Consider the following 10,009-nt stretch of genomic DNA (forward strand, 5'->3'; position numbering starts at 1 on the left):
TAATGGAGAGTTCATTGCAGCCCTTAGTAAAATATCTCAACGTTAATTACCTTCACAGTTAATTACCTTCAATTATCATCACAGTTACGTATTTAATATTTATTTCTCATCTAAGCTTTCTTCAGCCTTTGTGTACTAAAGCTTATGATGCCTCACTTTGCTGCAGCCAGGAGATTAAATGTGACATCAGTTCTGACGTAGATGCTGGACCTCACCATAACAATCATCAGCACTGGGAAGAACTGGGACTGACGTGCCCTAGTGGGGTTTCTGCCTTCCCTGATTTTTTTTTCAGAGACATCACAGCTTGTGCAACCTTCCACGGAGTAAGGTCCGTTCTTGGCATGGACTGCAGAAGCACTGTCAGATTTTCAGCTTCTTTGACCCCATGTGTCAGCCTCAAGACATGTGGGCTGAAGAGAAATGGAAAGGGACACATCTAAAAAATATTGCAGAGCTTTGTTTCTCCAGTATTGTTTCCACAGATTTGCTTTAAGAATCAAATTAGGCTGGCAGGAGGAGCTCTTTTATTCCCTCGTGGTATAAATCTAAAATGCTTTCTTGCTATGGAGAAGACATTTAAATTTGCAGCTGTGTGGCAGCTATCTATATCTTTCTGGAAATCACCTGCATTTATTCACCCTTAACAGCACTGTCGCTTGTTCTCCTTGACTTTACAAAGGAGATGCAAGGATTAGATTTCCAGATGCTGTGAATCCCCTTAGAGACCAGTTTGAGTTCCAGTCTGAAGTAAGACATTTTGCTGGGCACATGTTGGAGCACATTAGTCATGAAAGCGGTTGTAATCCATCAGTGATATTTGTCTGTGTTACTGTACCTGGTTAGCTGACACCAACTCCATCGTACTTGAAATCTGCTGACTTTACTGATAGGTTGGGCTTGCTACCTCACCTAGAAAAATAAGGAAGTTGAAAGACACAGTTTAAATAATGTTTATAAAGGATCTGAGCCAATCCTTATGGGGAGAAGAGACATCTCAAAGGGACAAGAGTTTTGGAGCCTGCTGATTACTCATTTCATAAAACCAGAAAATCAACATGTATATGTGTAATGAATAAAGGTAGATTATATATCGTGTACAGGTTGCTTGAGAGTAGGTTGGAAAAGGGCTTATTCTCAAGGTAATGTATAAATTAATGATCATAGAATCACAGAATGGCCTGGGTTGAAAAGGACCACAGTGATCATCTGGTTTCAACCCCCTGCTATGTGCAGGGTCGCCAACCACCAGACCAGGCTGCCCAGAGCCACATCCAGCCTGGCCTTGAATGCCTCCAGGGATGGGGCATCCACAGCCTCCTTGGGCAACATGTTCCAGTGTGTCACCACCCTCTGTGTGAAAAACTTCTTCCTAATATCTAACCTAAACCTCCCTCGTCTCAGTTTAAAACCATTCCCCTTTGTCCTATCACTATCTGCCCTTGTAAACATCCGTTCCACACAGACAGTTATGAGTATTTTTTATTAGGACATTTAAAATACATGTCCTGTTTGTTGTTAAGAGTAAGCACCATTCACTTCTGGCTGATGAGCTATGAGATTTTACTCACATCATTGCATGAGTAGAAGAATGAGCTTTATGTATGAGCTTCACGCACCTTTGAAAGCCGTACTTGGTTCTACTTAGCCCCATTTGCTGCTCAGAATAAACTCTGCTGGAAATCCTAATGGCTTTAACAGATCTCATTCTAAATACCTCTTTGGAAGAGATTCTTAATGTGTTTTTACTCACTCTAATCTCTGCTGCGTTCATTAAGAAACACTTTGAATCGAAATGGCTACAAACTTGCTATTTTTGTACTCTTTCCATTTCTGAAAGGTTTGCAATTCAGGAAGGTTGTATGCTAGCTAATTCACTGCAGCTGAAATTAATCATAGAAATGTTTTTCTCTCCTTGTTTTACTTTTTTTTTTTCTTTTCCAAACCATTACTTTTAATTGAGGAGATGGTGATTATTACACTGGCATTTACTTTTCATAGAGCGTGATTCACAGAATACGCCTTTGTTTGTGACTGAGTTGAAACCTACATTTTACTTGCACAGTCCTGGTAGACAGAGCTGCTTTCCATGATTTCATACAAAGGGACTGACCTAACCTTTTGAAGTTTTACTCTTGGCTTCCTTAAAATCTGCATCAATCTTAGACCTGATCAGTTCTTGGCTGGATAACACCCTATTAATCAGGATGAAGATGCTGAGTAAAGCAGCATAAAGGATCATCTTTGTTGCATCTGAGCCAAGCTGTGCACACGTAAGCTTATATTTGGCTGCCAGTTCCCTGACGTTATTTTGCTTTTGTTCAGCAAGGAATGCATTACTCCACCAGAGGTAGGTTAAAAAAAAAAATCAAACAAAGCAAGCATTTTACCTCTTCCATTCTTTCATCTTCTTGGTTCTGAAGCTGCATTCAGTATTTCTTACTCAAAATCCTCTTTGCTCAGACTCTTGCTAACTTCTTCAAAACAAATGGACATTCAAGGAGACCTCCCAACCATTTGGAAGAGTTCGTTGTGGTTCACCCCCCACAGTACTCTTGCCATGGAAGCGTCCAAGTGCTTGGTTTCTCCAGCCTCTCCTTTGCCTTCTGCAGCCTTCTTCCTTCTCCTATTCTCATTCATCCCCTTCAGTTTCTAACTACCCTATGTGGAAAATGTCACTTCTTGTATCTGTCACCAACAGAATGGTCAGCCCCCCTCCACAGAGCACTGTCCTTTTTCCCCATTTGCCTTCAAGTGTATTTCCTAGAGCCACTGTCTTTTGCTTTCCCCCAGATCTACTTTAGGTCTCTTCCACTCTGTTTTTGTCCCCTCCACAATATGTTACCATGCTGTTACACCCTATCATCTCTAGAAGGTTTGTGACTTCTGGTTCTCTTCCTTTCAGGTCTTTGTCCCTTCCATTCTTTTTGCAGAAGGATGCTGTCCCTCAGGGCTTCTCTTGGCTTTCCTATCTGCTGCCCCTCTGGACAATGTCAGCCCCAAACACAGCTTTGACTTTTATCTTATTTCTCCCTACAGCTAAAAGAAAACATGATGTGTCCTCCTGACATCCCTTCGTGGATACCTGGTCATGGCCAAAAGGCCGTATCTTTTCACGCTTCCTCCCAGCTGTACTTCTTGTTCCACAGACCTGTAAACTTTGTTTCCTATAATTTGGCCCTAATGTCCAGGCTTTGTACAAATATTTCCATTCCTTCCTGCCCTATGCTTTCTAGACAAGTTCTCACGTCTGTTCAGCCTCCTGTGCTATTTTCCTAGTTTCAGCCATTCTGTTCACCTACGACTGGCTCTGCTCTCCTTGCACTGCATGTTCACTAAGCACTTGTTTTCAAGCTGCCTGTCCTGTCAATTATTCTGTAATGCCTCCTTCAGGTCTTTCTTCTCTGCAAACAGAAACCTCCCTTGATCTCCTCCATCACTTCATTCAGCTCAACTTGTCAGGCTTTTGGTTTCTGAGATGCTGAGCTTTCTCTAGTTGAAGCCAGGGCAGGCAAGTCATTTCCCTGATGGAGGAACCCCTAACCACATAAGCGTGGTCTTCACCTCAGCACCTTCTTCTGGAAAAATTAAGCACATTGGTTTTCATCTCTGGGGCAGCAAGTACAAAGTTCACCTTCTCAGCTGAGGCCTTTGGAGCCAGGTCCCTGTTCCAGTTCTCCAGCGACCATACAGTAATCTGCCTTGAACATGCATTTCCACAGCACGGCCTGCTGACTGGAAAAACAGAAGGCTCTGACTCAGAAATGCCCTGATTTGGAAAGGTTGATGGCCGCACCCCATGGAACAGAATGGCTGACCTTTGCTGGAGCAGCTGCTCTGCTACAGTGACCCAAAAGCGATATTTAGTCAAAATATGAAAAGCCACTATGCTTTCCTTCCAATGTTGCCTCGGCCAAAGAAGAAAAAAAAAAAAAAAGAAAGAAAAGAAAAAGGACACTCATTGTTCAGGAGGTGGAAACTTGCCTTGCCCTGTCTGCTCTTGACTGGCAAAGAATAACAGACATTATTTCACTACGTTCTCTCCTGTTTGTCAACCTGCTGTGCGTTTTGTAGCCCACAAAAGTTTGATGACCAGGTATGACATTTGGAGCTCTCTAATGTTTGAGCTGATTATAGCATTGAAGATCAAGGTGACTGGTGCCCATCCGGAATGGCCTATGAGGAATCACAGCAGAATTGTAGCATAGAATCCTGCTGTTCCTGGAGTAGAAATGTGAAGAAGGAGATCAGTAGTTTCCAAGGGGGAGGAAGACCTTGTGTTCCTCTCCAATGGTAGGAATGCGATTGGTTTTCTGCCTCAGCACCACCAGATCTTCATAATGTTTTTTCCATCTGACCCACATTTATTTTTGTAAGCATGGTTTCTGGGTGTTTCGGGAAAATGTGTCATATGCTGACTCACAGTAAAGAAGTGATCAAAAAAGGACAACAAATTTTCTTTTAGGCAAAGCAGTGGTGTCCCATGCGTGTATCTAACTGATGTTATCCACCTTTCTCATGCTGGATTGCAAACAACCAAAAGCTGGGGAAAGAAATTCATGTTTGAGATTGACTGTGCCTGGGGACCTCACATGGAAGCCATTGTGTTGCTAATTAATGAGGATAGATCCTGGGTCTCAGAATGCAAACTGCAGGAAACCATGGCCATGGGATGCTCGAGCATAGCACCGTGGCATCCTTCTCCAGACTCCTAGAAAATTTGTGCCAAAGCACGAATGGTCTCAAAGGCGGCTTTCTGGTGTGCAGCATCACACCAACACTATCAAACAATAGGGGAATTCCTTCTGAAATGGGGGCAAAATGCTACGTTTCAAGGGTACTTTTTCTGCTAATGTCCTCCAGATGTCTCTCAGTGAAAAAATACCAGGTGAAAAGAGGAAGGGAAAAATATTCACGTTCAAGAGTTGTGTGAGATAAAACATCTGAGAAGAGAATGGAAAAATCAGGAGAGGGAGTAATATGCTGATCCTGTCTGTGGTTCCAGGGCAGCCCTGCTTCCTGAGAGCTGTTTGTGCAGCGGGGATGGAAGAAGCCGCACAAGGCATCAGATGTCCCCTGTGTGTATGGGGAGCAACACTGTGACATCTTCTGGGAACACTCACATGAGAACACCCATGCTGAGATCTTGGCACACAAAGGGACTTGAGGTGGCACCGGATGTGATGTGCTAGTCTGCTTTTTCAAACAAGTTGGATGCTGGGTGCAATGGTGCACCATCTCACTTTGCTTCAGGGTATGTTGGAGTGCTGCAAGCCTGGTGGCAGCACTTTCCACCCCAATGTGCGTGGGCCATTAGCTTCCAGCAGGATCCAGGTGCTGCTGCCTTGAAGCATGTGTAACAGACCACAGCAGTGAGTGTAGGGCTGCGTGAAGTCCTGTTTCAACAGGACTGCAACACAGATGTAAACATTTTTGCCTCGAGTTTTCTTGCAGAACCCCCTCAAGCTCAGTGAGGAAATGAATCCCATTTATCCAATGGTGGAGATTGCAAGTAGAGACTGTAGATTGCATTGCCACTGGCATCATCCTTCTCCACCGATTAGAAACTGGGCACTGATCGAAGAGCCCTCGCACCCTTTAAGAGTTGCTTGCTCTGCACGGGAGCAATGTGAAGGGAATACAGTAGTATACTTCAACTAATTGACTCCTTCTGTATCATCGGATGTGCTAATGATTTGTTGGACAGTTATCAAGCTGTTTAATCTTTAGCCCATGCAGGATGTAGTTAGGAATAATATCTTTTGTACACGATCCATGTGTGTCACGCTGCAAGGACAGGATCCATCTCCCCACTGGGATGTTGCAAGGAAGGAGGAAAACCTCCAAAAACAGTCTTAGCTCCTATGACTCACAGCATCTGGATTAAAGGTATTAAACTTCTGCTGGGGGCAAGGGGAAAATCTTAGTTATGTTAATATGAATAGATTTTAGCTAGGACCTTTTTCATCACCGCACTACCCTATACTTTTCTTACAAGAATGAGGCTTCTGCAAAAAAGGCTTTCTTTTTAAAAAGTAAAACAGTACTATTGCTATCTCATCTAGGGTAAATTCACTAAACCAACAAAGAATCTGGTAGCAATAATCATCATACGGTGACCTTTTCTTTTGAAAGCTGGAAAGTTTTTGATAAATGAGGCAGTGATTAGGGAAAGAAAAGCAGTGCAGCACTGGCTAGAAGAGCTGGGTTCTCTTCTCTGCTGTGGGTTTTATGTGTGCCAAAGTATAAGTCATTTAAAGCATGCACTGGGAGAGAGACTGCTAATTGTATGGCTCTTATTCAGAGTGCTCATGCTGAGGCGCAAACTCTAAACTCCCAGTGCTTGCATTCAATTGCAGCTCAAGCAAAGCTGTGCTTCTGTCAGTCTGTGTATCTGACAAATGATCTTTGGAAATTTCAAGCCTGTACACAGGATTGAATGCCCTTAGTTAGTGCCTGCTCTGAACTTAGTACCTCACCTTTCCACATTACAGGGGGCAGTGTGAATCCCTTATGACTACTCCTGTGACTAAAAATGTAGATGTGAGAGTATTGTGAAATACTCCAACACAGTAGCCTTAAATTTTATAGTAAAGCACATAGGAAAACGTGTTACTGCAGCACAGTATGACTACTATAAATCAATAGGTGTGAGGGACTGCATGGTGACCACTGGGATCTCACTGGGAAGCCTATCAATGGAGCATCTTCTTCCCCGTGTCTTATAGAGAAAATAGTAGGGGATGAATTAAAAAAAATGTAACAGGTAAAGGAGATGTAAAAGAGACAAATTAAATAAGCAAACATAGCCTTATTTACGCTGTATGCTAATTTTAGTATGTTTGACTTTACAACTTCAGTAACATTTTAGCACGGTGGCAATATCTGTGCACTGATTATATCCTCACACGCCTTTCTAATTAAGCTATTCCAAAACAGTTACAGACAGATCTCCTCCACAGGAACATCAAAACAAACTGGAGTTTAACACTTCAAACTATCTTGGAATAGAAATGTGCTAGAGGAATTGAACATGCCCTCCCGATATGTAAATGCTCTCATTTCCAAGCTGCTTCCTCCCCTCCTTTCCCCTTCAAGTATAATTCTACCCTGGAGGGAAATCTCGGGCCTCAGGAAGAAGCTGAGAATTAGGCTGCAAACTTAAAGGAAATCCATTGTCAACCCTGAAGTGTTTATCATTGACTCAGAGGAGTGAGCACCCAAAATTCTCCCCTGGGAAAGCAGATGGACTTCTGTGACTGCATAGTGCTTGATTTAGTGGCATGAGGCTACCCTGGGTGGAAATGCACCAATCACAGGAACAATAATACTGCTGTCCAGGGGCATCTCTAACAAAATGCCACACAGGAGCTAGTGTGGGGTGAGGAGCATTTTTTTAAGTTGAAGAAGCTGAGAAAAATTTTGCCCTGAGTACAAGTGCAGATTCTTCATCTCCTGCAGGAGGCAACGCTTCCAAGCTACAGGTTTTCTGCTGATGAAAATTTTAAGTTAGTAGTGGTGTTTTGATCAGTTTATGGGGGGTTTATGAGATGTCCACTCAGCTCTGTGGCAGTTGCAGTCTGTCACTCTCGGCTCATAAACCACAAAGAAGAAGCCATAAACTGCATGGCCATGTCACGGGGCATCCATTCCAAGGGAACTTCTTGGCAGGTCTTTCCTACAACATGTACCCTGACCTCAGATGAACAAGCTGGGAACTACCAACAATCCCAGTGAGAAGCATGAGTTTTTTTAATTATAGACTACTGTTAGTTTTGCTGTAGTTTCTCACCCTCTGTTCCTTCTTGTTTCACAGGATATCAGTCCTACCTGCTAAGCAATAACAGGCACCTCGATGAGTTTGCTTCACCTCCACTGCGACTGTGCATTCTCTGTTGTTGTCCTGCAAGCAGCAGCTCATTTTGCTGTCATTTTTCATGCAATCATGGAATCATTAGGGCTGGAAAAGACCCCTCAGACCATCTAGTCCAACCTCCAGCCCACCCCCACCGTGCCCATTGACCACGAGGTAACTTTGTCCCCTTGCAAATAGCTGCATTTGGAAAACCAGAGGCTGCAAACCAGGAGACCATCAATAGTGCTGCTAAATAAAGCAGTTCCCTCCTTTGGGGAAAGGTGCTGCTGCAGTGCCTGCTGATTGCTCATGAGCAGAGGACAGCGGCCACCCAGCAGGCTGCAGCACGCACAGCAGCATGCTGGCTGCCCAGCTGGCCCCACTTGATACTGCTGGCTGAGCTGGTGCCACCACGCTGCACTGTCATGCAGTGAAGAAAAGACTGTCACGCAGCAGCCGGGACACGTGGGGTGAAACAACGTGGCCGGACGCGCTCACCTGCTGCCTGCTTTGACAGGAGGGCTGCAGGGAGGTTCCCAGCATGAACTGGATGGGGCAATCGGCAAAAATACTGCTGCTTTTCATCAGGGTCCCAGAAAGCAGAGGTGGGGTGGCTCAAGGGGCGAGCCCAAATTTACTCACCCTTCCATGTTCCTGAGACCTGGCCTGGATGCAATGGAGCAGAACTAGGCATATTTGTTCTGTCTTTTATGAATAATGGCTGCAGCGTACTTTGATAACATAGCAATGGGACTGATGCCATCTTATCTCCAAGTGAAGATGCCAAGAAATGAAATCATAGAATCACAGAGGTTGGAAAACACCTCATGTACTCCAACCATCAGCCCACCCCCACCATGCCCTCTCACATCCCTCGGTGCCACATCCACACGGTTCTTGAACACCTCCAGGGACGGTGACTGCACCACCTCCCTGGGCAGCCTGTGCCACTGCCTTACCACTCTTTCTGAGAAGATGACTTTTCTAACATCCAACCTGGACCTCACCTGGCACAACTTAAGGCTGTCATCTCTCATCTTATCACTGGTTAAATGGAAGAAGAGGCTGACCCCACCACACCAAAACCTCCTTTCAGGTAGTTATAGAGAGCAATAAGGTCTCCCCTGAGCCGCCTCTTCTCCAGACTGAACAATCCCAGTTCCCTCAGCCACTCCCCACAAGACTTGTGCTCCAGACCCCTCACAGCTTCAATGCCCTTCTCTGAACACGTTTCAGGGCCTTGATGTCTTTCTTGTAGTGAGGGGCCCAAAATTGAACATAGTACTCGCGGTAAGGCCAGTGCTGAGTACAGAGGGACAATCGCTTCCCTGCTCCTGTTGGCTTCACTATTTCTGACACAAGTTTGGATGCCATTGGCCTTCTTGGCCACCTGGCCACACTGCTGGCTCATGTTTAGTCAGCTATTAACTAATGCCCCCAGAATGATGAAGTAGTAGCACAACGTGAAGGTCAGTTTTTGGATGGCAACCTTGAGCCCAGGAGGTAAGCATCAGGCCAGTCATCACTGTCAGAGAACCATCTCCAGAAACATTAATTATTCAGAGCGGGCGAAGCCAATAGGCAGTGGGGCTGCAGACCAAAGCCATGTGTGGAGAGGCGGTGACAGGTCCCCACCCGGGCCTTGTGGCCTCACAGAAGGAAGGCAGAAACCACAGCAACCTCCCCGCTGCAGCTGCAGCCCAACTGGAAACGGTGCTGCTCCTCGTGCTGCCAGGCTCCCGTTCCTCAGAATGGTTTGTTTACAGCCGTGTCTAAAATAAACGTTGCCTACATTTTCTTCTTCTTCTTTTTTTTCTACTCCTGTTATTCCTGCGGAGCAAGTTGGATTCCTTTCTGACTCACGCATGATTAACTAACTTCCAGCTGCATTATCTTTATTGTTGCTGCCGATGCGCCAGCCAGCGCTCAGCACGAAGTGTAGACCCCAAGCTGCGTTGGCAGGGCTGCCGCTTACAGAAAAGGATTTTTTCTGAGAGCCGGAGCTCGGCGATTTATTGTTATTATTTTATTTTTTTCTTTTTCATTATTATATTTTTTCTTCAGGCAAACACGTGCTCGGCTCTCTCGGGAAGCGAAGCGCAGCCGCCCCACGCCGGGCGTTACACCGAGCCCAGCCCGTGCAGAGCGCGGCTC

This window comes from Meleagris gallopavo, chromosome 1 (assembly GCF_000146605.3).
Source record: "Meleagris gallopavo isolate NT-WF06-2002-E0010 breed Aviagen turkey brand Nicholas breeding stock chromosome 1, Turkey_5.1, whole genome shotgun sequence".
NCBI lineage: Eukaryota > Metazoa > Chordata > Aves > Galliformes > Phasianidae > Meleagris > Meleagris gallopavo.